The sequence below is a fragment of the Suncus etruscus genome, chromosome 8 (assembly GCF_024139225.1).
Source record: "Suncus etruscus isolate mSunEtr1 chromosome 8, mSunEtr1.pri.cur, whole genome shotgun sequence".
In the NCBI taxonomy this organism is placed as follows: Eukaryota; Metazoa; Chordata; class Mammalia; order Eulipotyphla; family Soricidae; genus Suncus; species Suncus etruscus.
Window position 1 is genome coordinate 14,525,298 of NC_064855.1, and position 26,934 is coordinate 14,552,231.

The 26,934-nt window shown below is 49.9% G+C and overlaps 1 pseudogene; it reads right to left on the reverse strand.

Annotated features, from left to right (window-relative positions):
- Positions 1-3,396: 3,396 nt before the first annotated feature.
- LOC126016696 (uncharacterized) lies at positions 3,397-3,589 on the reverse strand (annotated as a pseudogene).
- Positions 3,590-26,934: the final 23,345 nt, after the last annotated feature.

The window sequence follows — 26,934 nt, forward strand, 5'->3', positions numbered from 1 at the left end:
GAAAAGAAAAGACAGAACAAAATATCCAAGCCACAAAGTCAACAACAATGAAATTTTATCAAACTTAAAAGGTGCCCATTATGCTGGCAAGCTGAGGTGGAAGAGTGGTATCATGGGATGGACTCTAAGAACATTGCAGGAGGGAGGTTGACACTGGTGGTAGACTTGGTGATGAAACGCTGTATATCTAAAACCCAACTACAAATAACTGTAAATCAAAATGATTCAAATAAAAATTTTAAAAAGGGGGGGGCCATAGAGATAGCATGGAGGTAGGGCATTTGCCTTGCATGCAGAAGGACGATGGTTCAAATCTTGGCATTCCATATGGTTCCCCGAGCCTGCCAGGAGCAATTTTTGAGCACAGAGCCAGGAGTAACCCCTGAGCGCTGCCAGGTGTGACCCAAAAACCAAAAAAAAAAAAAAAAATTAAAAAGGAGGGGCCAGAATAACAGCAAAGTGAGTAGGGCATTTGCCTTGCACACGGCTGACTCAAATTTGGCCTCTGAAATCCCATATGGTCCCCCGAGCCTTTCAGGAGCGATTCCTGAGCATAGAGCAGGAGTAAGGCCTGAGTGCCACTGGCTGTGGTCCAAAAACCAAAAATAATAATAATTAATAATAATAATAATAACAATAATAAAGAAAAGGCCAACCAGGTGTTAGCCCTCCCCCACTTTCCAGCTGGGGCCCTTCATGAGATGAGGTGCATCAGTGGGCCCTCAGAAGCTTGAACATGGCCAATGAGGTAGTTAAGAAGTGAAAGTGCTCCCCAGGGCACTCCCCGGCAAGGTTATTCTGATCCCAACCTTCAGAGAGGAAGCCCTGGTATCAGCAAATTACACATTAGCCCTGCGTTATGGTCCCTGCATTTCCTGTCCCGGCTGTTGACGCTGCAAGCTCTTCCTCACTGTCTAATGAAAGGCTTTCCTCTCCCTAAGGAATTCCAGGTGTCCCTGCAAAGGGAGCAGAAATGGGGGGCCCTGCCCTTCTGTATTCAGAGCCAAGCACAGTAGCGCACTGTCACCGACTGGGGCTTTCATCACATTCAGGCCACACACTTTCTGCAACGGCATGCATCTGAGTCTCACGCACCCTTAAAAACCAACAGTTTTGGGCCGGAGAGATAGCACGGTGGTAGGGCATTTGCCTTGTATGCAGCCAACCCAAGACAGATGGTGGTTTGAATCCTGGCATCCCATATGGTCCCCCAAGCCTACCAGAACCTATTTCTGAGCAGAGAGCCAGGAGTAACACACTGCTGGGTGTGACCCAAAAACAAAACAAAACAAAACAAACAAATAACAGTTTTTTAATCCTGCTCAACAGGGAACCCGGGGTCAAGGTTAGAGGGCCATGAGGGTGGAGTGAGGCGGAAACACCGTGGTCCATCCTTTCGAGCTTCAACAGGGAACAGGAACCCAGATGTGTTTCCCAGGGAAAACACATCCTTGCTAGAAATTTGCTCCCAGGCAATCTCAGTCTTGACCCTCCCTCACTTCTGGCCATCCACTCCCAGAATTTCTCCAGGAGCAAATTCATCTTTGAATTGCAAGCCACCAACACAGTGCTTGGAACACAGAAAACACGGGCAAATGCTCACCGCATGACTGAACTATCCCAAGATCATTTCTGTCTTGGAGATAAAATCACGACTCGCATATAAAAATATATAATCAGTTTGAGCATCAAAAGAAAATATTATTTCACTCGTTCATAAATGAGAACACGGGGAAGAAGCAACTAATAGTGTAGAAGAAAACTCACAGACTCTCAGAGGCATCTTAGACTGGACAGAGCAAACAGCGGGGAGGGGGCTTGTCTTGCATGTGGCCACACTTGTTTCACTCTCTATTACAGTATCTGACTCCCAAGCACCACTAAAGTTACTCCTGAGCACTGATGGGTGTGGCCCATTAAAAAAAAAAAAGATAGGGGCCGGAGAGATAGCATGGAGGTAGAGCATTTGCCTTGCATACAGAAGGATGGTGGTTCAAATCCTGGCATCCCATATGGTCCTCAGAGCCTGCCAGGAGCGATTTATGAGCACAGAGCCAGGAGGAATCCCTGAGCACTGCCGGGTATGACCCAAAAACCAAATAAAATAAAATAAAAGTAAAGTAAAAAATAAATGATAGACAGGAGAGATAAGGACAGTGGGTAAAACACTTGCCTTGCATGCTGCTGGAATGGGCTCCCCAACATACTATATGGTCCCCAGAGCACTGTCTGGAGTGACTCCTGGGCACAGAGCCAGTAGTAAGTCTTGATTGAGTAAAGCTATGTATGGCCCCCTCAAAAAAATGTTTAATTAAAAACCTTTGGGCCAAAGAGATAGTACAGTGGGTACAGCCTTGTACACAAACTTTGGTCTCCAGCATTCCATATGGTCCTCCAAGTACTGCCAGGAGTGATTCCTGAATGCAGCTCCAGGAGTAAACTACTAAGCACTGCCAGGTGTGGCCCAAAACTTAAAAAATAAAATTTTAAAAACATATAGTTAGAGGCATCTTGAATTATTCTAACAAGCTATCACAAGTTAAGGTGCTGATAGCAGCCACATTTATGCTTCAGCTGTCAGATCAGGGGGCCAGGTGGTATTCAGGATGGCTGCCTCCTCTCATGGGTTACAAGAGGGGAGAAGAAGTGTGAGGTCCATTTGGTTTCTCTTTTCATCATTGGTGGGGGGGCGCACAGCCAGCAGCACTGGGTGGGGGGGCTATTATGTAACACCAAGGATCCAACCCAGGGTCTTGAGCATGCATAGCATGAGTCCTCCCACTGAGACACATGCCTGGCTCGTGATCTGTCTGCTCAAAAGGACCCTGACCCATCCCCACAGAGCCACCATGATTACCTCCTTCAGCCCCAATTCTATCTTTCAGAGCTCCCTGTAGGACTCTCTCCAAGGCTCTTGTATGATTGAGGTGACAGGTCTGTCAGATGAGGTGTGTGATGAGTTTGTCTGGTGTGAGGTGACAGGCTTGTGAGATATGCAATGACAGGTTTGTCAGATTCAGTGAAGTGACCTCACTACAGCATGTCACCTTCCCCAGTTGTTCTGGGCTGTTCTGGTGGCTCGATGGAGGTCCCCAACCTCCTCAACACCTCATGTCCCTCCATCCAAGAGAATGGTCTACCCCACTTGAGGTAGCTCTCCCTCTAGTATTTCCAAGCGGCTGTGCACTTCTGCCCAAACCCCCAAACAGGTGCTCCAGAAGGGCATCACCGATGGGCAAGCACCAACTGCATTGCACAAAGAAGGCGCATGTTCTAGGACAAGGCACATCTCTCTCAGTGCCAGTTTCTGACAACACCTGAAGCTATAAAATAACCCTTTGGGGCACTGGGTGTAGGTGAAAAAGAGAAAAAAAACAAACAGGAAAAAGTGCCCTTCGGAAGCCAGGACCAGCTTTATGCACCTTTTCTTTTTCTTTTTTTTTTTTTCCCCCACTACCACAAATTGTGCAGTCGAGTTTCCCACATTTGGGGAAATCGCAGGGGTCAGCACACCCGGAGTGCAATGGGTGAGCCTTGCCCTCAGGAAACCACCTTTGTGATCATGGTATCTCCTCTGCCAGGTAAGTATTTTACGCACCTTTTCTATCTTGCTTGGTTTTCCTGGTCAGTGAATCACGCCGCAAACACAGTTGTCCCCCACTGCTTTGCCATGGCTCATCACTCTACCTCATCACAGGGGGTCAGGGGTCCCAGAGCCTATTAGGCAGCTCTCATCCATGGTGAGATACTTGTATGGACCAGGAGGAAGCTGCATACATACCCTACCTGTGTGAGGTCCCAGGTTCCAGGCCTGGTGCCAAAAAATCAAAATATTGTGAAGAGCTGCTGTGGGTCGGTTTCTTCATTCAGGCTGGGAATTGGAAGGCTACTAAGCTTTTCCAATGACAGAAATTTCAGGCTGGACCACCAGGGTCTAGGGACTGTGGAGGTACTGGCCTGCTACACTGAATGCCTGGCCCTCTGCCCCAGACACAGGCTTCCCTGGGCCAGGCTTGATGGGGTGGAGGTTGATGGGGTGAGGTTCTGGTGTGCTCTGGAGGTTGCAGGTAAAACATCTATTTCCACTGCCTTCCTCGCTTTCCAGACTTACCTGTTCCAAAACCCTTTGGCCATTTGTACTTCTCTTTTCCTGTTTACTGTTGTTTTTAAAATGACTATGAGACCAAAGCAGAAGAAAGTCCTGAAGGTCAGAGCATGTGCCTTGTATGTGTGAGGCCCTGAGTCAGATCCCCAACTCAGTGTAAGCACACTAAGGAATACCACATTGCAAATTTGAGCACAGAGCTGCCAGGAAAGCTAGGGAGGGTCCCCCAAACACAGTGACATTGACAAAGTCCACCAGCCTCTATTTGAGGAGAAACAAAATAAAAAGCAGGCAGCAGGCTCAGGCTTTGCAGGGCTGGAACCCTAACACTCCATGGGTACCTGAGCACCACCAACTATGAACCCAGAGACTCTGAGACACTGCCCAGGAGGAGGCCTTGGTGGTCTGAGCAGCTCCTCATCCACAGGCCTGAGTACAACTGGCTGTGTACCAAGGAGGGAATAGTCTGGGGCCATGAGCACTGCTTTAGAGTTTCCCCAAAATTAATCATAAATAAAACCAAACCCAAGAAATGAGTTCATCCCACCCAGAACTGAAATTACAAGAGAAAATTGTCCCCTTTCTTTTAGGATGAAGGAGGGACAGGAGCTTTTGGGAAGATATGTCTGGAGATGGGGGTCCTGGACCTCTGCCCATGTTTCAGGCATAGCAAATGACCTATGGGTCCCTCTCCCCCCCCCCCTCGCCTTCCCATTATCTCCCTTATCACTTGGATTAGCCCAGAGAAACCTACTTTCTGGCTCCAGACCCAAGGAGAATATTCTAGAAAAGAGAAATTCAGGCCATGAGAGAACAGAAGTTCCTTGCTCTGTCTCCCATCTCCCTTTCTTCATCCAAACAGCTTACAGCCTGAGAACCCTAGATAAGAACAGAATGGATAGGTCCATTAAAATAGGGAAATATTTTGTGTGGAAGCAAGTTCTTATCTAATAGGGATGGGAACACATAAATTTTATATTCAGTTGGGCCTTACACCCTGAACACTTGTCAGAGTGATTTGGCTTAGGCGTCAGAAGGTCGCACATTGACCATTCGCCCCTGAACCTTGGATCCCATCTATGGAAACAGCACAGTTTATCTAAACAGGAATTGGACTTCTACCAGGGAAAGCCCTAATGCTGCCCTGGCATTGACTTGCTCCAGAGTGGTTCATTTGACACCCTGATGACTTGGTAATAGCAACAACCTGCTTTCAGGGCCGGGTTCTCTGCATTGCCACTTTATGGTGAGATGAAACCTGAAGACACTCTGTGTCACCGTGACTTTGAGATAAGATCTGTACAGAAACCAGGATCTCTAACTACAGAAACCTGACCACAACAACCATGATTGTGAAGGTCTTTTATTGGGACCACTAGGAATTTCTTTGGGGTTAGACAACTTGGTATGCCCGGAGCCTGTAGTTGATCTTATGGCAGGATGATTCATGAGTAAAGTCTCCCTATTTTTAGGCCAAATGTTTTTCTGTGCCTCTGCAACAAAAAAAAAGCCACACACATTTTTAATTGTATTTTTTTATCTATTACTTTTAAATCGGAGCTCCCACCTTTTTCATAGAACCTTGGGACAAGGGTTACTTTATTTTACTACATATCCCTGCATTTTTCTATAAAACTAAGAATAAAGGAATAAAGAAAGGCTGGGGGCCAGGAGCAAAGTGGTCTCGGATGCATTGGTGGGGAAATAAATAAGGACAGAACTAAATATCTAAGTCAAAGTCAATGAAAATAAAATCAAGGGGCCTAAACTTTAACAATCTAAACTTAGTTTTTTCTTTTAAAGCAATTTATTAATTGATTGATTGATTAATTGATTAATTGGCTGGTTGGTTTGGGCCACATTCAGCAATACTCAGGGGTCACTCCTGGCTTTTTTTTTTTTCCTGGCTTTTTTGCTTTTTGCTTTTTGCTCCTGGCATTCTCCAGGGACCATATGGGATGCCAGGAATCGAACCAGGCTCATCCCAGTTCAGCTGCATGCTTGGCAAACACTCTACCACTGTGCTATCTCTCCAGCCCCTAAGAACCTAAACTTAACGAAGCCTGTTATACTAGCAGGACAGGGTGCAAAGGGTGGTGGTATAGGGTATAGGATGCACTTGGGGTCCATTGGTGCAGGAAATTTGACACTAGTAGTCGGAAAGGTCCTGGCTCAGTGTATATCTGAAATTCAATTATGAAGGACTCTGTAGATCACAATTGTTTCAATAAAATAAAATAAAATAAAAATAACAGAATGGCCCCCAACTCCACTGAGCCAGCTGTGCATCACTGGGGGGGGGGGCAGTGCCCAGACTCCGGCTCTGGAATCCCCTCCTCCCATCCCAGTTCTAGTGAACCCCACCAATTAAAGGGCTCGTTAGAAGACAATGCTGCTGGCTCTCTCTTTATTTTTAATCACAGGGCCTGGCCTAAAGTTGTCAAACCATTTCTAATTAGAGCAAGCTCAGAGCTGAAGGCCTACAGGGGGGAGGTGAGAGGGGGAAGAGAGAAAGCCCTCCCTCCCATCCTGGCCCCATGCCCCGTTGAACACTCCCTCTGAACACTCACTTTGCCCGTGACAAGCCACTGCCCCCCTAATGGACGGGGTGGCCGGGAGCCATTCTCCCCAACGGGGCCCCAGCACTGGCTGCACACACCCTAATTATAGTCATTAGGGAGTCACCTTGAGCGACAGAAGACAGGGGGGCGGCGCAGGGGGGAGCGGGGAGGCAGGCAAGTGGGCCCTGCAGGGAACATTCATCTCCGCTACGAAACAGCCCCCCAGAGTCAGGAGCAGGGAGAGAAGCCCGGGTTCCGGGCTTAACCCAGGCAAAGCAGAAGCCCCCACCACCTTCCCTCCAGGTGCCCCTGGCTTTGCTGCACCCCATAGAGAAAGGGCCCAGGGTCCCCAGCACCAGGCACCTCAAACTTGACAGCAGAGGATGAAGGTCTTAAATCTGAGCTCCAGGCACCCACTTGTACCTCCTCTTGGGCAGAGAAGCTCCTGGAGCCAGCAGAGTAGAGGAACCAGATGACCAAACCCCAGTCCAGCAGCGGGTCCCAGAAGCTAGGAACCACCACACATCCATTTCAGGTTCCCATACGGACAACAGCCAGGGACAGCGTCACATCTGACTTGAGCCCCGTCTGAACACAGAAGATTCAGACAGAGCTTGGGCCCTAGGTCTGCTGCCCTGCTGCAGTGCAGGAAGAGGTTGACAGCAAGGCACGGCATCACCCCTGTGGACACTGACCAGACTGCTCTGTGGCCCTGCCACACCCCCATCTGCATCTCCTACGTCACTGGCCCAGCTACCTGTCCCTCGAAGGCGCTGACTCACCCCATCAGAGGGTCTGGCCTCTTTTCTCAACACTTAGCCTCCCCAAACTGAAGGTTAAGGAACTTGGACATTCTGACAAGTCTCCTCAAAACTGGCTGGGAACATGTCTCTCTGGCTACCTACCCCCTACCCCTGTAGACTCACATGGCTCCTTCAGAACTTTGCTTCCTTCACTCTATTAAAAGGGACCACTGTTACAGTGACAGTTGAAAATTATTGCTCTGGACAAGAACTTGGTACTAAAAGGAGGAGAAATGAGATTCATGACACCCCTTAAGTAACAAACTGCAAGCCAGTGTCTAAAAGGAAAGTGGGGGAGAAAGAGAGAGGTGTCTCTATAGAGGCAGGCTAGGCTGGGGAAAGGAAACTAGAGACATCAGTGCGGGAAATGTGTACTGATGAAGGTATGGTTGCTGAAACATTGTATGACTGGAACTAAAATAAAAAATTTTAAATGGAAAATTAATAAACTGAATTCAACAAATCAAAATACCATGAAAAACGGATTGTGTCTAAACTTTGCAGCCAGCATGCTGGGTTTTGTGAATGCCCCACATGCTTGTACCCCTATACTCTTTCTCTGACACCAGCCTACAAACTAAGCCCCTTTGGGGTGGCCCCTACCAAACCCCCAGACCCTCAGCTTGACAGGTGACCTAGTCGATGAGTCATGGCACCAGCTTGCACAGTGGAAAGAGCAGGTTCTGGATACCCCAGGCTGGCAGGATCCTTCTCCAACCTGGAGACTGGCTCTCATCACCTTCTGTGCCCCATATCTCAGACCCAGAACATCACCTTTGTTCTCCTGGACCACCAGGAGGCAGTTTCAGGGATATCCTGAGTCTCTTCTCAGGGCAAAGGAATTGTAACTAGAACTGTCACTGCAGGGGGGCAAGACTGGAGCAACCAGGAGAAACTGAGTCAAGTCACTTGCCCAACGTCCCACCATTGAAGGCCATGTCCCTGCTGTCCCCAGAAGACCTTCCTGGCCACCCCCCCCTGTCTACTGGGCCCACAATAGGGGTCTCTACCCTGCTTTACTCTGAGCCTGCCAGGAGTAACTTCTGAGTGTAGAGCCAGGAGTAACCCCTGAGCACTGACATGTGTGGCCCAAAAACAAAATTAAATTGGAGGGGTAGAAGTTGGGTACGAAGGGGCGCTATTCCTTTGGAGAGGGAGGTCACTTCTAGTGGTGCTCAGGTTGGGATATGCAAAGCTGAAGGTCGAACCCAGGACCTCCCACATACAAAGCACACGCTCCAACTCATGAAGCTCGCTCTCTTCATGCCTCGGTCCCCTTTTAGAGCTTCAACAATCCCCGGATCAGAGGGCTGGGGAGGCATGCCAAGCTATCTGGCAGGCTAGAGGCTCAGATTCAACCCCTGGGACCACTTGCCCGACATCCAGCAGCACCAGGAGGAAACCCCATAGTCGAGCCTCTGCACACCACAGACTGTGACCCATACACCCAACAATTTCTGAGCAGGAAAGTCAAATCAACATCCATTGTCCAGAGCCCCGAAACAGTGATTCTGCACTTGAAGGGGGCATAGGTGGGGGTTCCTGCAAACCTTCACACCCATCAATGGGCCTGAACTTCTCCCTGTTCTTAGCTGCACTTTACCCAAGGAGAAACAGGAACAAGGACAGGACCCCCAACAATGGGCTTGTCCTCCCCCCATCCCTCCTCCTGCCTGGCCCCCCAGTCTCCTCTTCCCGGCTGCCTCCGCATAGTCCCCGCCCCTGGGAGCCGCCAAGTCCCCGCTTCCCTTTCTGCTCAGCTAATTATCCTTTTAACTCGCGCTGGCGTGTTTTTGCCTTGCGATCTGCCGGTTTATTTTTATCTACCTCTCCATAATGGTATTGGGGCCATTACTCGGGGAAGCTCCAGCTCGGAGCTGCTCCCCAATTTACAATTGCAATTATGATCTCCAGCAGAAATACATGCAGCTGGCGTCAATTTTAAGCAATATTTTGATCATAATAATTAAAAAAAAGTAACTTGTGGCGGGGTACAGGGTAGATAAATTAATGTGATTCCCAGGCTCTGCTAACGGGTGTGCGAGGGAGGAAGGACAAAAGGAAACGGTGGTCCCTGGGCCCCAGGTTCGGGCTGTCCACCTCGCACAGACACTCCGGTGCTCTCCAATTAACTTTCCCTGCGTGCTGCAGGGGCCTTCCACCCTTCAGGCTGAGCTGCCTACCCCCGCCTCCTGGTGAAGCGGGTGGTTATTAAGGTATTTGGGTATAAACAAGCACATTTTCTTGTCACTGCTTCCCGCCCGGCGACAGACAGCTGAAAGGAGGTTCGTGTTGCTCTCGAACTGGCTGCTGTAGACCCAGATGAGTGCAGGACACAAGAGCTCGGGGGCGGACGGCAAGTGACAAGGGCGTCTGCTGTCCTTGGCTGCAGCTCCTAGGGCTCAACAGCAGGCTGGGTATCCCCCTGCAGACCTGCACCTGGGCTCATGACTTTTAGCACCACTGGGTAAGTGTACACATTCAAACAAGCATACATGCTGGCATGCACCTGCTGGCCCCAGATTCTGGGCTCCCAGTCACACACACACACACACACACACACACACACACACACACACACAGCTCCATCATCTGCACATTTTTGTGTAGCTGCCCTCTGACTCACAGGCCACCTCTCCAGAACTCAGGGCCCTCCTCACAGACTCATCCACGCACACCTGACACACACACCTGCACACAAACATCACACACCAGCACAAACCACATCACACATCTGCATGTATTTGCGCACACACAGCTGCACACCACCCCCACAACCTGCACACATCTGCACACACCAGCACACACCCACACCTGCAGGCATATACCGACACACAAGTGCATTCGCACATCTGCACACATCTGCACATTTCCATATCTACACACATTCATATTTGCACACATGCGCACACCTGTGCCCAAAAAAATGCACACCCATACTGCACACCTGCTTACACACACACACACACACCGCACAAACCCCCAGCACAGCCTTTATTGCTGCTCACACATGACCCATTTTCACCTACCAGGCCTGACAGCAGCACCCCATAAACTCCAAGTGTGCCCCCCACATACTCTCACAAGCTCCCGTCTCACTACAGGGGGGGGACAGCTTCCAGTACTCTTCAGCTGTAGGATCCCCAGGCAAGTGGTTGGTTGCTTGCCTCAGAGAAATGCCACTGGCACCAGCCTGGGGCTGGGGGTCTCTGTACCCCACTCAGGTCCTTCTTGGGTGCAGAGAATCTGGGGGTGCCCCTCAGTGCCTCAGCAGAGGCAGTTGGTGAGGTGACCCTTGGAAGGCTGCTGAGTCCAGATCTTACAGAGCCATGGCAGCCCACACAAGCTGGTAGGTCACCGTAACCCCTTCTCTAAGCACTGCTTCCCCACCTCAGCTCCTTTCTCCTGCTGCCTCTCCTGCTGCCTCTCCTGCCCCCTAGTGGGGTGCTCAGCCTAGCACTTGGCTCTCTCCTTGATCTGGGCAAGATAGAAGGTCCAGGGGCCAGAGTGCTGGCTCAAGCAGTAGGGTATTTGCCTTGCACGCACTGACCTAGGACAGACCGCAGTTCGATCCCCCAGTGTCCCATATGGTTCCCCCAAGCCAGGAGCGATTTCTGAGTGCATAGCCAGGAGTAACCCCCAAGCGTTACCAGGTGTGGCCCAAAAAACAAAACAAAACAAAACAAAACAAAAAAAGATCCAAGAGAGGAACCTTTGATCTGTGAGCTCCAGGCAGCCTCAGTTTCCTCCATGGAGAGGCCTGACTTTCTCTCACCCTTCACAAACAGGATGAGGTGGTGATGCCCAAGAAATAGGCCCGTGTAGAAGTGGGGTTCTCTGAGCACCACAGAGGTCTCAGAACTGCTTCCTCTCCCCAAAAGTCTTCCCTGACTCAGTACCAGAACCTGCCTCACCCCTTCCCCACAGCCAGGACCCCCATTCTCTCCAGTGGCTTCCTCTCCTGGGGCTCACAACCCCCCATTCACACACATTCACCTCCCACCACCTTCCCTCCAGTCCTCACCAGCTTCTTTTTCAACTTTCAGACCTTCTGTTTCCCCTGCCCTGCATCTCTGCTGCTCTGGCACAAGCCCGCTCTGCTCCCTGCTTTCAGCTCCTCCTGGACCTGGGCCCGTGGTGCAGTGCATGTGGGGAGAGAGAGACAGTTCCCATTGCTGAACCCCAAAGCAACATCTGGTCCCTAGCTAAAAAGTCCAGCTCCCTCTGCTGGCTCTGCACGGACCCCAGCCCACCTGCTTTCCCTCCACCCCGTTAGCACTGTGCCCAATTTGCAGCTGGAGCACAAGCACCCCAACACTGAACCTTCCAAGCCTTGGCTCTAGTCATGCCACATCCCCAAGTGCTCCACCGCCCACCCTGCCTTAAATCTCTTTAGCTCCTCTCCAAACCAATACTCCGCTCCAGGGGTTTTCTCCCATGCCAGTGACGGCTCCAGCTGAAGCCCGTCCTCAGGCCCAGCTATATCCTTGAAAAACAGTTTTATTATGAAAGATTACAGACCTACAAAAACGTATAATAATGGAACAAAAGGCTTTTTTTTTTCTTTTGGAGAATGAAATTTTTTATTTCATCAATGCCAGGCATGCACCGAGTTGAAAGACTTACCTAATTCTCCGGGTTGGAGAGAATTGGAAAACAAAACCACACACAACAGCAAAGCTTTGCTTGTCAGCCCTACCCAGGCAGACGTGACACTCCTGGGGGGGGAGGGTGCCCACTTCCAGGCTTTTCACGACTGATGCTAATAGATAACTCCAGGCACCCCAAAAATGTGCTTAGAATGCAACTTCTTTGTTTTATCCAGTTAGGCATCATCTATTAACTCTGTGCATCCCTGGAATGGGGATTGTTTATACACATACACACATACACACACACACACATGCCACCACCACCACCACAATAACAATAACAACATCAGCAACACAAGCACACACATACACATACACATACACTGATCCTGACCAAGTCTTCAGACTGTAATTGCCATTACATCAGCTGACTTCTCAGATGGCATTCTGCATGTATTTGGAAGAGGCATGAAAATTGTCCTCCTAAAACTGTCATGTAAATCCATGTTATCACAACAGGAAAAAAAAAACAGAGAAATTAAAGAGCCAGAGAAATAGCTCAATGGTTCACTGGGCTGGAGCACAGACAGTGCATGGAGGAAGGCCAGGTTCCACCTCCCAAGTACCTCTCTCTGTCCTCCTGAGCACTGCCAGGAGGGATCCCTGAACACCAACCTGGGAGCATCCCTGAGCCCCACCTCTACCATAGCAACAACAAAACAGAGACATGGACTGTGGGTTACCCTGTAGAGTCTTCATTGGGAGTTCTAAAATCCTCACTGCCTGCTTACAAGATAGCACCCATGCTCTGACGTCTTCTTTTGGCTTCCTGGCCACACCTGTCAATGCTCAAGACTTACTCCTAGCTCTGAGTTCAGGGATCACTCCTGGCAGGGCTCGGGGGACCATATGAGGCTCTGGAAATCGAACCTGTGTCTGCCCATATACTCTGGGCTGGACCATCCCTCTGTCTTCTCCTTCTGGAGGCCCCTGGTGTGGAACAGGTGAAGCTGCCACCACACATAAACCGACCTTCGAACTCTCCTGCTTTCTGTCTCCTTGTCCTCAGGCCTCAATTTCCAGGCAGCAGTACTTGGCTTCATCACATTGTGTCCTCTATCATTGCCGCTTGGGGGTGGTTTTCCTGCGACCCTCCCATTTCTTGGTCCCAGGTGTGTCTTCTGCTCTTTTCCAAAGCACTGTCCAGTTCCTTCCATCGCTCACCTTTCTATGGACACAAAGGTACATTTCCCTGAAGTTTTCTCCTCCTTGCATATGGCCAAGTTCTTCTAAGTTGCCTTTTGGTGGGGAGGTCTGTTTTGGTCCCTGAAATGCTAATCCTGGGTTGTCAGCACCTCTGTGGGTGGAGAAGACCACGTGCTAATGGAAGCTCCTAGAACACAGAGAGGAACTGCTGAATCTCATTTATTAGCTGTCAGGAATGAGGGAGGAAGATATCTGTGTCCTTGAATCTCCCTCTGTATTGGTTAGAAGGTACAGGCTGGGGAGACCAGAGTGAGAGGACAGTAGGAAGGGCATTTGCCTTGCATGCAACTGGCTCGGGTTCTATTCCCGGCATCCTATATAGTCCCCGGGCCCCACAAGGAGTGATTCTTGAGTATAGAACCAGGAATAACCTCTCAGGGCTGCCAAGGTGGCCCAAAAACCAAAAATAAATAAATAATTTTGGAAGGAGGAGGAAGAAGAGGTGGAGGAGGAGGAAGATGATGATAGTACAAGCCGGGGGCCCACATTCTGAAACAAGACTGGAGAGGGCAGAACCCCCCACCCCATGCTTCAGTTATTTCACCTTCTCTACAAGGTCTCCCCTCCTCACCCTGGTCCCCATCCCAGCAAACCCCAGTTTCCTTGGGGTGCAGAGAAGGCACAATGGCTGCCTCCAGCACAGTCCAGGGAGAGAACTGAGATTCAAATGCTGCTCTTCCCTCCAGGACTCCCGCCCAGCTGCAACTAGCTGGGTCCCAACTGTGAGGGATCCTGGGGGTGGAGAGGCTCTCTCCCCACCTTCCCTTTTGGATTTGGTCTATCGTTCAAAACAGCACTGGAACATAGGATGAAAAGAGGCGCTCCACTGGCCAATACGTCCACCAGCCCTGGGGCTGCAAAGGGCGGGTGATGCCATCACCTATACATATTTTATACAAAAATAATACATATTCATGGTGGAAACCGTGCACTTGGTGGTCTACACACAATTAGGGGGCCAACCTAACCCCAGGCACAGAAAAATGACAAGGAGATGGCATGTGGGGGACTCTGGTGTAGCAATGGGGAGATGGGGGACTGGAAGTGGAGAAGGGCTCACTTCCCAGCTGTCTCCACGGACCAGCATTGTCCACCTGGGGCCTCACTCTACAAAGCGTTTTTCCATTCTGGGGGAAGAATGTGTGGGATAGGGCCACATCTAGAGATTTCTGAGGGCTACTCCTTGACTCTGCACTCAGAAAGTGCTCCTGGCAGTGATTTCTGCCAGAGAAATCATGTGGGATGCTGGGGATCAAACCTTGCTCAGCTATATGCAAGGTAAATACCTTCCCACTGGACTCTTTCTGGCCCATACAAAGCATTCTTAATCCAGAAAGAGAAAGAGAAGGAGAGAGGGAAAAAGGAAGAAGGAGAGAGAGAGAAAAAGGGAAAGTGCAAGAAAGAGGGGGAGAGAGAAGTGAGAGAGGAGAAAGAGGGAGCAGAGAGAGAGACCTCTAAGCTAAAGGCCTCTGTTCAATCTATTTTATCTTTTTTTTTTTTTTTTTGGTTTTTGGGCCACACCCGGCGGTGCTCAGGGGTTACTCCTGGCTGTCTGCTCAGAAATAGCTCCTGGCAGGCACGGGGGACCATATGGGACACCAGGATTCGAACCAACCACCTTTGGTCCTGGATCGGCTGCTTGCAAGGCAAACGCGCTGTGCTATCTCTCCGGGCCCTTCTTTTTTTCTTTTTCTGCTTTTGGGGTTACATCCAGCAGTGTTCAGGACTTACTCCTGCCACTGTACCCAAGGATCATTCCTGGTGGGCTCAGGGGACCACCTGGGATTCTGGCTATCAAACTCAGGTCAGCTGCATACAAGACAAGCGCCTAACTGCATACAGACAAGCTATGGCTCTGGTCCCTATTTTTTAAAGCCTAAGGTGGGGTAAAGTAGGGTCACAAAATTCAAATGGTTTTGATTCTTTAGTTCAGGCCTCTCCAGCCTAATGCCAGCGGGTCGTAGCCTCCAGTTCCTGCTGCTGTCTCTTCTCCATTTTCTCCCACACTGGAATTCTAAGCCCAGGCCTGCTCCAGGTACTACTCAGGCCTTTGGTCTAGACAATTCTGAAAGATACCATAAGGCAAGCACCTTACCTGCTGTCCCCTCCTTTGAACCCAAGGTTCTTAAAAACCCTTCTAGTCTGATCAGAGAGATGATATGGGGTTAGGCATGTTGTGTATGTAAATATTTTATGGGATTATTATGTTACGGACCCTACCCTGATAGGTGATTGTGCCCTACCCTAGGGTGTGACCTGGCATTCTGCCCCCACCCTAGGGTGGTACCTGATTCTGCTTCCACCATTGGGTGGTATCTGATCCCACCACTGGGTGGTACCTGATTCTGGGGGATAAAAACAAGGGTCTGTGGAAGGCATGGGGTGGTTGACTGAATCTGAGGCTGAGACTTTGGACTTCAGTCTTGTCCACCAAATAAAGCTAATATTTCCACAAGCCTGACTGTCTGTGAGCTGTTTACCCGCCGTTTCACCTCAGAACCATCGGCTGGACAGGGTGGCAGACGTGTGCTCCGAGCTGGAGGGGAAAGACCTCATCCTCCATCCCTCCATCAGTCAACCTCTTCAGGGGCTGACTTGCAACAGGCACACGCCTTATACTTGGCCAACCTTGGTTTGATCTCCAGCATTAAATATGGGCCCCCTGTGCACTACCAGGAATGATCTGTAGGTACAAATCCAGGAGTGAGCCCTGAGAACCACTGGGTGTGCCCCTACCCCATCCACCCCTCAAAAAAAAAATTCCTTAAAATCACAGTCAAAGGACTTCCAAGAAAAGCATAATTGCAAATGTTCCAGTCATCATCTTTACCTCCATTTCCTTCTGCATTTCACCTTGGAATGACGGGCGTATGCCGCTAAATAAAATCCCTTTTTTTTACTGTCATTTCCCGAGGGTCTGGGGAGAGTAGGAACTAATGGATGGTTTCAATGTGGCGTCTTTAACTACAACCGCTTTGTTCCTGATTGAAATTCTTTCTAGGCATAAATGCTTGTCTCCCATTAACTGTGAGCTGCTTAAGAGATCCCTTTTCTCCTTTCTGTCTAAGAAAAGAAAAGAAAAAGAAAAAAAAGCCCATGGTGGATATGGCAGGAATGTCTAAGGATTTATGACTGGACCTGTGCCTTCATGCAATCTGATCTCACTTCTCTTCTCATCTTGACAAATGGCATTCAACAAACAAATGTTTACTTCTGCCAGGTAATATCCAGGCCCCAGTCACACCACTGAGATCAGACAAGCTTTTATGAAAACATCTCCAGGGGCTGAGAAGAGGTTCAAAGAACAAGGGGCACAGATGTCATGGGAAGCCCCATCATCACAGGGATCAATATCTAACTAGCATCAGCTAGGGGAAAAAATGCCCCAAGCCCTGTTAGATGTGTACCCACCTCAAAATTAATCAGTAAACCAAACCATCTTCAGGAATATAAGTACCATTCATCCTTGCCATAACAGCCCCTTTGACCAGTGACTTCATGTCCAAATTCCTCCTGGCTGAGTCTCCTCCTATAGGACATTCCCCCAGTTCACTAAGGACTGTCACCTGTCTGCCTCTCAACTTTTTTCTTCAGCCTTTCACTCAGCCTTAACCCCGAGATTCCATTGTGAACCTCTCTGCTGAAAAGAAGGGGCATTACTGAGTCCAAGTGGTCCATCTGCCTTCCCTAATTTAGGAACCTCTGCAAACATTTAAGCAGTGAGGTCTGGAGCACCCCCTCTACACACACACACACACACACACACACACACACACACACACACACACACACACACACCACTGCAGTGGAGAGAACATCCCCTCTCGTAGGCTAGCAGAAGGGAAGGAGAATTCTAATAACAACCTAGGGAGATGGCACAGGTGCAGACTCTGGAATCAGTGAGTAAAATGGAGCTCTCTGAACCGAGCTAAGGAATTGGGGTTGGGGAGCTGGAGCACCAAGGAGGGGATCTCAACGGGAAAGGGCTCCTGACTAAGACATACCCAGTCACTCGTAAGTATATGACTGCTGGACAGTCATTCTCCAACTGAAAGTCAGTTTCTGGTGCACACCCAATTCTGATAGCCACCCCTATTCTTGTCCTTCTGGGGACTGAAGGGAGGGACACAAGTTTCTTGGGTCTTGACAAAGCCCATCTGCACCTCAACTCCTAATGAATTCACATGAGGGGCTCTGGTCTGGACTCTGGGGAGGCACTGTGAACCCCAAAGGGACAGGCGCTGTGAGCTCCAGCCCTTTCCAGACCAGGCTCTGTTCTCTGCTCATCCGACCGTTCTCCAGAGCCTTGCACAGACAAATCTCCATGAATGCATCATTCTAGAGAAGGTGCGAGATCAACTGAGCAGAAAGGGTGGTGGGGGTTCTGCCAGGCCAGAGCGCAGCTTCGCTGGGAAGGCTGCCCACCAGTCCAGGCTGCGGAACAGCTTCAAAGACAGGGAGCAGGAGATCTGGTTTGATGCCCAGGAGAGCACAAGCAGCGTCATAGCTCATACATATTCCAGTCGTTTTTCCAGGAAACACATGCATATTCATAAGAGGGCGGGCCTGGACCCAAGCAATTGAGGAACATACAAAGAACATGCATCGAGGCATGTACGGAACACAGTGGGGAAATGTCAGAGGGGCGTGTTTCTGTGCAGAAACAAAAATGGAAGAGTGAGGGGTGAGGAAGGCTCCTACTGCAGAGTCCCTGCTGCTCACCATGGTTCCCTCTCGTGCAGGGGCCCATATCTGTGCAGAATGCAAGCTCCACTGTGGCCAAATCAGAGTCAGAACTCACGAGAAGTTCTCCTAGAGAGAGGTGGTCCTGCTGATGTCAGCACAGCCCCTCTCCTCACCTAGATGGTGCAGAGGGGAATAAAAGGGCAAAGCTGTAAAGGCCTTCAGTGAGGGCCAGCAATAGCATAGTAGGGAGGATATTGGCCTTGCTGATGGCCGACCAGATTCAATCTCCAATATTCCATAGGACTCCTGCCTCAATGAGACCTCCAGGAGTGGTTCCTGAGGACAGAGCCACCCCTGAGCACCACTGGGCATGAACCAAAAACAAAACAAGGCTTCTAGAGTATAACACATTCAGTGAGTTCTCAGTACTTATCTGGAGAATGATCCAACTGAAAGGGTAAATTCTAGGGGTGCCTGATGCTGAGCCAGCCAGACACCCAAAATTGGGCGCTGAGGCCTGAGTAGGATCAGTCCTGGAAAGGACCCCTTGAGTTATAGGAACTGCACAAACTTGGGGTAGCCAGAGTCTGGCTGGCGGTGGAGGAAGATGTGTTCACCAGCCTCCTGGAACCCCCTGCCCAAATGGAGAGGTCCTTCTCCCTACTTGGGGCTTGCCTGACTTCTGGAGTCACTGCAGATTTAAAAAAATGCTCCTTTATTGTTCATTCTCAGGGTTCAGAGACCCCAAGGCCCAGACGTTAATAAGCAGTCTTCAGTTCCTCAGGTTCCTTTGGGAGGATGGGTGGGGAACCTGCAGGTGTTGACGACTTCCTGAAGAGACGCAATTCACACCATGAGTACTTGAATCCCCGGGCTGCCCTGTCCATCCTGTTTGGGTGAGGCCATCCAGCTCTGCTCTCCATAATGTCAGGGTGAACAGACCCACCCATGGGCCATCTAACTGCCTACACACAGGTCTGTTGTTGCCTATCTGCTCCAGGCAAGTGCTCCGCTGCTCCCTGACCTGATGCATAGGGGCATCTCCTGGCAGAGAAGTACCAGGATGTAGCTTCTGGTTTGGGAAAACCCTTGTGGTGCAGCTGTACAAGCCCTCCACCCCATACGTGCAGGTCAGTGAAGCACACCCCCTTCCATTAACCGCAACACCTCAAGAACTGAGGGAGGTACGTTACCTCTAAAAGACAGTTCAGGAAATGAGAGGGGGGCACTGGAGCCCCCAGTATACACAGTGTCCCCCAGTACTGGTAGAAGTGGTAGCGTGCAGCCAGATATCTCCATCTGCCTTGGCTCCCATCTGGGGCTCCAGAGAAAGCTCAACTTCCAGCTGGGGTCTGGAAGTCTCATTATTCCCAGAGTGGGGTATCAGCACTCACTGGACTCTGGAGGAGGCAGAAAGTGGGGTTTCCTATGTTCTGTGCACCCCTGGAGACTGAATGCTACCTCAAACCCTCCTGAGGAAACCCCAGGACCCAGAACAGTCAGATTAAGTGGAGGAGCCTCCAAGCATGTGATGCACAGAAGCCACACAGTGGGACCCCAGATAATTCAAGTCTTCAGCAGAAAGGCCAGTAAAAAAGGGCAGAAAGATAGCCCCACCCACTTGCAACAACTGTCTTTTCTCTTTTTATTACATAATCAATAAATGCATAACTTTTACTTACTGATAAAATTAATACCTTATCAATAACTACCACATGAGGCCGGAGAGATAGCATGGAGGTAGGGCGTTTGCCTTTTATGCAGAAGGACGATGGTTCGAATCCCAGCATCCCATATGGTCTCCCCAGCCTGCCAGGAGCAATTTCTGAGCATAGAGCCAGGAGTAATCCCTGAGCGCTGCTGGGTATGACTCAAAAACAAAAAAAAATAAAAATAAATAACTACCACAATATTCATTTTATTTTAATTCTCTTGTGGCTGGGAAAGATCATGCAGCAGGCAGGCACTAGCCACACGGCTGACCCAGGTTTGATCCCTGGCACCATTCCCCACCAGGAATCACATGATCCCTGAACACAGATCTGGAGCCCCGAGTACTGCATAGTCTCAGAACAAAGCAAGAGAGGCCTCATGGATACAAGAATCTTTATTTATTTATTTATTTATTTTTGGTTTTTGGGTCACACCCGGCAGCGCTCAGGGGTCACTCCTGGCTCTATGCTCAGAAACCACTTCTGGCAGGCTCTGGGGACCATATGGGATGCCGAGACTCGAACCACCATCCTGCATGCAAGGCAAACGCCTTACCTTCATGCTATCTCTCTGGTCCAATACAAGGATCTTTAAACATTTACAGCACCAATGTCCTGTCAGAGCACACCACCACACCTAAGGGCCCATGATACCACCTTTGTGGGAACATGAAGCCAAGATACACCTAAAGATTCTCAAGTTCCTTGGATATGCGAGAACAAGACTGAGCAAATGGGACAGACTTGGGGTATGCAAGGCCTCTCTCTCTCTCTCTCTCTCTCTCTCTCTCTCTCTCTCTCTCTCTCTCTCTCTCTCTCCCTTCTGCCCTCCCTCCCTCTCTCTCATGCTTATACAACTATTTGAGTTTACCACTCATCTCCGGAAATTTTTTTTCTACATACATCACTGAGAACCCCACAAACTCCTTGGGAGAAGCCAGGACTGACTGACCTTTCTCTCTCTGCAGAGTTGAGGGTCCTTTTACAACCCCTCACACTGAGGCCCCCAAGCTCCCCAGAAACTCTGGTGCCCATTTCTGTGCAACATGGATAGGATGAGCTGTAGGGAGTGCTGTGCCAAGAATCCCTGCCAGCCTCTGGCTGTGCCCAGTGCAATGTGATGTATCCCAAAAGGACCCACCTGGACAACAGTCACACTGGGATTTTCTGGGTGCCCACCACAGAGTGGGGCCTCCAGCTCTCACAAGATACTAAGTTAGGGCAGAACCAATCATGGCCTTAACCCCAAATTAGAGAGCCAATCAGCTGTGTCTGCGTCATTCGGCTTGACACCCTACAGGGACACAGCAGAGTCCACATCCTTGCAAACATGGTCATGAAGAGCATTATGGGTTGACTTGGCTGGCAGTAGAGAACAAACAGGTCCCAAGAGGGATCCCCACTCCTGCCCCAACCATCACTCACAAAACTACAGCTCCCCTCTGCTCCTCTGTGCCCTGAAGGGTCAGAACAGATGGTAGGAGACAACTGACAGAAACAAGAGCATGAGGAGAGATCCAGGGACCCGAGTTCCCACCTGCTCCCACAGTCTGTCTCAATAGCTTGGTGGGGGGAGACTTGGGTAGAGTCAGAGTTGTGGGTCTGAGTTTGCACATTCCAGAGCCTAAGGGGCCAGGAGGGGTTGGGGGTGTGCTTCTTCACAGCCCCTTGATCCCAGGGACCCTGCTGAAAATAAGGGTCCTGGGGCTCAGAAGTCACATCCAAACATTTGATAAATCCTATTCTGAGGTCTGGGAGAATGTCCCCATCAGGGCGGAAGGAGATAGTACCTGTAGGTGTGGATAGAGGGAAAAAACTTACCAGTGGAAAGACAAAGGTGGCTTCAGGAAGTGAGGAGGGCTCCCCCCCCAACCCCCACCATGGGCTCCCATGGGCTCCTTGGGATTGATTCCCAAGTGCTTCAACCATCTCAACTCCAAACCTGCCAGCTCTTCTCAAATCCAGCCCTCAGAGGGTCAGGGAAGAAAGGGCAAAGCAGGGCTGGGCCTCCTCCAGGATCCTGCCAGCCCTAACCAAAGGCCAGTGCAATGGTACAGCAGGGAGGGTGCTCACTTGCACTCAGCCAACCTGGGTTTGATCCCCAGCACCCCACATGGTCCTGCAGCACCAGCAGGAGACATCCCTGAGTACAGAGCAAGGAGCAAACCCTGAGCATCACCGAATGAGGCCCCTAAACCAAACAGCAATGAAAGACAGCAAAGGACAGCAAAAGCAGATCCAGATCTTTCTCATCATGGTTCCATATCTTGATGTATTTGGGTCTTGATCACCAGAGTTCTCTCTCCTTGACAGCCCACCCCCCAACCCTAGCCTTCCACCATCCACTACACTGTCCTTCCAAGTTCAGTGGTACTGTGAGGCCTGACTCGGCCTTAAAAGGTGGGTCCCAGAACCTTTCACCTCATTCCCTGTGATGGGGTAAAAAAAAAAAAAAACAGTGGGGACTGCACCCAAGTCCACATTCAAGGGTGGGTGTCACCAGGGATGATAAAGGTCTCGCAAGGATGGAGAGGTCCCCCACAACTCGACGCTAATTCCTCTTCAGCTCTGCCCGCCGACTTTTATAGATCAACCCGAAACATAATTATCTTTATGGCTGGTGGAGTAAATCACTGGTATGTGTCAAAGAGATTTGCTCCTGTGTTTTATTACGTAATATATTAGCTCTACGGTTTTAAGATGTCATTACTTGGCTAATCACACGAAACGCTTTCATGAGCAAACAGTGGCACTGGCTGGAGCAGGGCAAAAGACCTGTGGCTCAATCCTTCTGGGAAGATTACTGCCCGCAGGGATCAGGAGATTGAAGAACTGGGAGCAGTGGGCGCCAAGGGATGGAGGAGCAGGGACCAGCGGATATCCAAGGAACAGGGTCAGATCTAAGAACAAATTCTGCTACCGATACAAACACGGCAGAGACGACCTGGCCCACTGGGTTTTCCCCCCAGGCAGCTGGCAAAGGGCTTTCTTTTATTTTCCTATGACCCCAAAGCTGGAAACAGTTTTCTTGGAAAGAAACGACTTTCCTCCCAGCCTTTCATGTTCTCTAACTGGAGACCACGAATTAAACCAACAAAAGGCAGATTAGCAGAAGAAAAGGCACCCACATTTTTTATTGATGTTCCCACCACAGTGCACAGGGGGCCTCACGCAAGAAGCAGTGAAAACCCACAGAGGTGGTTAAATCCGGGGGGGGGGGGGGGGGTCATATATCATCTTAACAAAGAGCAGTAAATTTCGGGGAAGTGACTAGACAAAGAAAGAGGGGGTGGGGGGACTGGAGCTCACAGGCAGGGAATTGTGGGAAAGTGATGGAGGAAATGCATGATGTTGCATTTCTCTTTCCTCTCCAGCGACAGTGTGGCTGCCCGACCCAGCTGCCTCTGACTGGTCTCTGTTTCTTTTCACTGGCCCTCCTGGACGATGCTTAAAGTCATTAAGCCTTGACTTTCCTGGCTGCAAAATGGACAGATACTACCTTTGCCATACTATAGGGGGGAGTTGAAAAAAAAAAAAAAAAAACACCAGGACTGCAGCAATAATTGTACAGTGGGAAGGGCACTTGCTTTGCACGTGTTTGACCTGGGTTTAATCCCTGGCATCCCTTATGATTTCCTGATCCCCCCCCCCCCCGCCAGGAGTAATTCCAGAGTGCAAAGCCAGAAATAGGTCCTAGCATTGCTGAGTGTGACCCCAAAACAAAGAAAAGCAATGTGTTTGGTGATTATCCGTAAGCCTGCACTAAGCCTCTGGACCATCCCAGCCAATGGGCTAGCTAGCATCTGGACTCCACATTGCCCTGGTTTCTTATCTTTTCCAGTGCTTCCATCTGCTTGACCTCCCAGCATGCTCACATACATCTACCACAGCTGACCCTCTACCCTCTACCTGCCTGCCCCAGATCCAGAACATTACACCCAACTGAGCACTAAGACCAGCTACTGGATGGAAACACCGTGTAAACAGGCAATCGGAGAGTCAGCTCTGGGACTCTCGCTGCAACTAGTGGAAGGGGAGTCATTCCTTCTCCATGAGTTGGCCCAAAGGTGTCCTGACTTCACCCCAGGAGAAGTGACTGACTATACCTCAAACGGGGAAGGTGCCAGAAACAGAGAGAAAGAAGATGGAGGTAAAGTGTTTGCCTTGTATGCAGAAGGTCAGTGGTTTGAATCCCAGCATCCCATGTGGTCCCCAAGCCTGGCAGGAGTGATTTCTGAGCATAGAGCCCAGAGTAATCCCTGAGTGCTGCCAGGTCTGACCCAGAAAAGAAAAGAAAAGAAAAGAAAAGAAAAGAAAAGAAAAGAAAAGAAAAGAAAAGAAAAGAAAAGAAAAGAAAAGAAAAGAAAAGAAAAGAAGGAAGGAAGGAAGGAAGGAAGGAAGGAAGGAAGGAAGGAAGGAAGGAAGGAAGGAAGGAAGGAAGGAAGGAAGGAAGGAAGGAAGGAAGGAGGGAGGGAGGGAGGGAGGGAGGGAGGGAGGGAGGGAAGGAAGGAAGGAAGGAAGGAAGGAAGGAAGGAAGGAAGGAAGGAAGGAAGGAAGGAAGGAAGGAAGGAAGGAAGGAAGGAAGGAAGGAGGGAAGGAAGGAAGGAAGGAGGGAAGGAAGGAAGGGAGGAAGGAGAGAGGGAGGAAGGAGGGAGGAAGGAAGGAGGGAGGGAGGAAGGAAGGAAGGAAGGAAGGAAGGAAGGAAGGAAGGAAGGAAGGAAGGAAGGAAGGAGGGAGGGAGGGAGGGAGGGAGGGAGGGAGGGAGGGAGGGAAGGAAGGAAGGAAGGAAGGAAGGAAGGAAGGAAGGAAGGAAGGAAGGAAGGAAGGAAGGAAGGAAGGAAGGAAGGAGGAAGGAAGGAGGGAAGGAAGGAAGGAAGGAAGGAGGGAAGGAAGGAAGGGAGGAAGGAGAGAGGGAGGAAGGAGGGAGGAAGGAAGGAGGGAGGGAGGAAGGAAGGAAGGAAGGAAGGAAGGAAGGAAGGAAGGAAGGAAGGAAGGAAGGAAGGAAGGAAGGAAGGAAGGAAGGAAGGAAGGAAGGAAGGAAGGAAGGAAGATGGCCACTGAAAGGCAGCAGGTGACATTTCCAAGAGCCGCACTGAAGCCCGTATACAGCCAACTGGATGGAGATGCTGAGTTCCAGACAAGCATCCTGATAGCACAGTCCCCAGATAGGGCTAGTAGATTGGACATTGTGCACCAAGCACCTGGCATCATGAGACCTGTCTTCTGCCTTGCTCTGAGATCAGCACAATCATCTCAGGGTGCCGCTGGAATCTCAGGGTCACCTCTGTGTTGTCCCCAAATTAACACCAAGCTGCAACCTCACCAAATGACCTGATTTAGAAATGGGACCTTGGTGAAGGTGTTAGCCAACACCGGGTGACATCAGACTAGGGTGAGCCTGGTGTCTTTAAAGAGCCAGGCATTGGCACTGGTATTAGCACAACCAGTAGGGCCTTTGCCTTGCAAGCAGGTTTGATCCCTGACATCCCATATGATCCCCTGAGCCTGCCAAGAGTGATTACTGAGTAACCCAGGAGTAACCCCTGAGCACAACAAGATATGGCAAAAAAAATAAAAATAAAAATAAAAGGCCTGAATTCGCATATGCATGTGACCTGGCAGACAGCCCCTCTCATCTGAGCTGATATGAATTTGTTTCTCTCCCTTCAAGGCCACATCTCAAGGCACTCGCCAAGCCCCTGACCTTAACCTTGCAAATCTCCCTCCCATTCATCTCACCTGAGATCAAGGGGCTTGAATACTCAGACTGTAGGGATGGCCCAAGGAGCCCCTACCCTATCAAAACCATGTGCCCCAGAGAACAACAACATAGACCAAGCCCACCACAACTTCATGCAACACCGACCTTGACTCGAAGACAGAGGAAAAACTATGACTGGTCCAGCCAAGGACAGCCTGAGCTTGGCCTGGAGGAGGGAATGGGGCCTGAAGCCCTTCACAGGAGATAGGGGTCCCACTGTGGGGTATGGCAGATGCAGACAGGGGCTGTCTGTAGGTTCCCGGGAAGACAGGGCACAGTTATGAGCTCCCTACTTCCAAACTCCCATTCTAGACCTAATTCTCGGTGGTACTTCTGGATCAGAGAGAGAGAGAGACAGGCAGGCAGGCAGACAGACAGACAGTCAGGCAGGCAGGCAGGCAGACTTCAGGGTTGAAGATTTGTAGAGACTCCCCCTTCAGCACCCTCAATCAATCCCTCTAGGCTGCCCATGAGATCCTCCTGGGACCAGAACCAGAAAATACTTTCTTTTGTTGTTGTTTTTGGTTTGGGGGCCATGCCCAGTGACGCTCAGGGGTTACTCCTGTCTATGCGCTCAGAAATCACTACTGGCTTGAGGGACCATATGGGATGCTGGGGAATTGAACTGCGGCCTATCCTAAGTCAGCGCATGCAAGGCAAATGCCCTACCACTTGTGCCACCACTCCGGCCCCAGGAAATAATTTTTGAGGGCAGGTAGCAGTATGCATAGAAGAGCATTTGTCCACACCCAGTGAGGGAGCCAGAGTGGGGAACTGTCCCCATCAGGGAGAGGGACACCTTCACATGTCACAGGGGACAAAAAGGGGTACAGCCTTCAGTGCCCATCTGTGGTTATTGAGGACCAAAGCCTTCTGTCCCCCACCTCCTGATGAGAAGCCGCTTTGATTCTCAACGTCTCAATTTTGCCGATCTGAGGAGGTGAAATGGTACCTTTCATTTGAACTATGCTAAAGAGATTAAGTAATTCTGCTTAAAGTTATTAGTTCTTCAAAGGGCTCTTCTGAGCAAGGCCTAGTATAGCCTCATCCCTTTTTTCTACTGGATCCTGGTGTTTTTTTCTTATGGATTTGCAGATCCTTGTCTACGCAAGCTATTAAGCCTTTGTTGGTTTTAGCCTGCTAAAAATATCTGCTCCCAATCTGTTACCCCTCTGTTAGCTTTGTTTACACTGTTTTGTTAAAAACAAAAATCGCTCCTGTAGATGGGAGCAAATCCATTTATTTTTCGCCTCATGCTTTTGCGTGTGGTTAAGATTCTTTTCAAAGAACGCTCCCTTTGAAGCTGGTAGTTATTTTTAATACGTTTTCTTATATTTGTGTTGATAATTCTTCTCACATTTAAGTCTTTCTCCATTTTTTTTTATTATTTTAATCTGACTTACTGTATTTGCAAAATAAATAAAGGAGTGAGGGGTTGGAGCAGTGGT